Genomic DNA, 2,910 nt, shown 5'->3' on the forward strand with positions numbered 1-2,910 from the left:
GTCTTTGCTTATATGTTAATTAAATGAGTCATGCCTTGACACTGATGTGCTGTACTTAAATATGTAGATTGTGTGCAGTCCCCTAACCCCTTCCACAGTAGTGAATGATTTTGGTAGAGTCCTAGGATAGTGTTGATTGTCTAAACTCACACTGTGAGTCTGTGTGCATTTGGGTAAGGATTGTGAGAGAAGCATTTGGTAACATCGTGTATTTACTGACCTAGTAATGAGTTTTGGTAAACTCCTAGGGATAGTGTTGTTTGTCTAGAATCACACTGTGAGTCTGTGTGCATTTGGTAACGACTGTGAGAGAAGCATTTGGTAACATCGTGTATTTGCTGACATATACCTGTTTTAAAACCTGTCATGTTGTGAAGTTTTTGTAGGATTAGAATCTAGTCTTTGCTTATGCGTTGATTAAATGAGTCATGCCTTGACACTGATGTGGTGTACTTAAATATGTAGATTGTGTGCAGTACCATTAACTCTTCCAGAGTAGTGAATGAGTTTTGGTAAACTCATAGGTATAGTGGTGCTTGTCTAGAATCACACTGTGAGTCTGTTTGCATTTGGGAACCACTGTGAGAGAATCATTTGGTAACATCATGTATTTGTTGACAGATAACTGTTTTAAAATCTGTCATTTTGTGAAGTTTTAGTAGCATTAGAATCCACTCTTTGCTTATATGTTGATTAAATGAGTCATGCCTTGACACTGATGTGCTGTACTTAAATATGTAGATTGTGTGCAGTACCATTAACTCTTCCAGAGTAGTGAATACGTTTTGGTAAACTCCTAGGTATAGTGGTGCTTGTCTAGAATCACACTGTGAGTCTGTGTGCATTTGGGTAAGGATTGTGAGAGAAGCATTTGGTAACATCGTGTTTTTGCTGACATATACCTGTTTTAAAACTGGTCATGTTGTGAAGTTTTAGTAGAATTAGAAGCCAGTCTTTGCTTATGCTTTGATTATATGAGTCAGGCTTTGACATAAAAGTGCAGTCCTGAAATATGAAGATTGTGTGCAGTTCGCTTACCACTTCCACTGTAGTGAATGATTTTTGGTAAACTTCTAGGTATAGTGGTTGTTGTGTAGAATCGCACTGTGAGTCTGTGTGCATTTGAGAACAACCGTGAGAGAGGCATTTGGTAACATTGTGTATTTGCTGACAGATAACTAATTTAAAACCTGTTATGTGGTCAAGTTTTAGTAGCATTAGAGGCTAGTCTTTGCTTATGCATTGATAAAATGAGTCAGGGTTTGACACTAAGGTGCAGTACCATGTACTATTCTGTTCGCTGTGGCAGAACTGAAAATGTAAAATGTTTACCTAAGCATTGTCCTAGAAGTAGTCGGATTATTTAGTCAGAATCTAAGTACCAAATAGACTGCTTCAAATGTCTATGCAGTATGCATGTAGTGTTCTAACATACTATACACTTGTCTTTTACACCTTCAATTCCCTAGTCAGTATCCATACACTTCCAGGAAACATCCTGTCACTTCCTTTGCAGTCCTCTAGAGACCCATTCAACAGTATGTACTAATCCATTCACTGTGCCAAAACCCAAACACTTATAAATTCACCCAGACACTCACTTTCCAGTACTCTAATGATTCAGTCACTGCCTAAGTATTCATGCACAGAGCCAGGTCTTTGCATATGGACTTCTTCAAACCCCTATCCACTATGCATGCAGTGCTCTAAGCAACTACACACTTGTCTTTCACTCCTTCAATTCCCCAGTCAGTATCCGTTCACTTCCAGGAAACACCCTGTCACTCCATTTGCACTCCTCTAGTGACCCATTCAGCATAATGTACTAATCCATTCACTGCGCCAAACCCTAATAAATTCACCCAGGCACTCTCCTTGCAGTACTCTAATCATTCGGTCAGTACCCAAGTACTCATTCAGTGACCCAGGCCTTAGCATATGGACTGCTTCCAACCGTTATCCACTATACATGCAGTCCTCTAACCACCTACACAATTGTCTTTCTCACCTTCAATTCCCTAGTCAGTATCCATACACTTTCAGGAAATACCCTGTCACTCCCTTTGCAGTCCTCTACTGACCCATTCAGCATCATGTACTAATCCATTCACTGTGCTAAAACCCAAACACTTATAAATTCACCAAGATACTATCTGTGCAGTACTCTAATCATTCAGTCAGTGCCTAAGTATTCATACACTGAGCCCGGCCTTAGCACATGGACTGCTTCAAACCCCTATGCACTATGCACGCAGTCTTCTAACCACCTAGATACTTGTCTTTCACACTTTCAATTTCCTAGTCAGTATCCATACAGTCCAGCACTTGTGACTGCCTTTGCACTCCTCTAGTGAGTCATTCAGTACCAAGTACTAATCCATTCCCTGTGCGAAAAGCCTAGCACTAATAAATTCACCTAGGCACTCTCTTTGTTGTAGTCTAATCATTCAGTCAGTACCCAAGTAGTCATGCAGTGAGCCAGGCCTTAGCACATGGACTGCTTTAAATGTCTATGCAGTTTTGATGCAGTCCTCTAATCACCTACACAGTTGTGTTTCACACCTTGAATTCCCTAGTTAGTATTCATACTCTTCTAGCAAACACCCTGTCACTCACCCAGTGTGTCTCCTTATAGTACTGTAATCATTTAGTCAGTTAGCATGAAGTCTTTTAGTGAGGTAGGCTTTAGGGCATGAACTGCTTCAAAGTAGTATGCACTATGCATGTAGTGTTTTAACGATCGTCACACTTGTGGTTCAGGGCTATAGTTTCATAGTCAGTTTTTATATAAAATGTGTTTGTACTGTAATGGAATAGTATACATTTGAAAGTTATTAATATACATTTATTTGTGATTCTTTTTTACAGATACAGAATAGGAGTGTTTCTCATCCGTTTGCACTCTTCTAG

This window comes from Triturus cristatus, chromosome 7, assembly GCF_964204655.1.
Source record: "Triturus cristatus chromosome 7, aTriCri1.1, whole genome shotgun sequence".
Taxonomy (NCBI): Eukaryota; Metazoa; Chordata; class Amphibia; order Caudata; family Salamandridae; genus Triturus; species Triturus cristatus.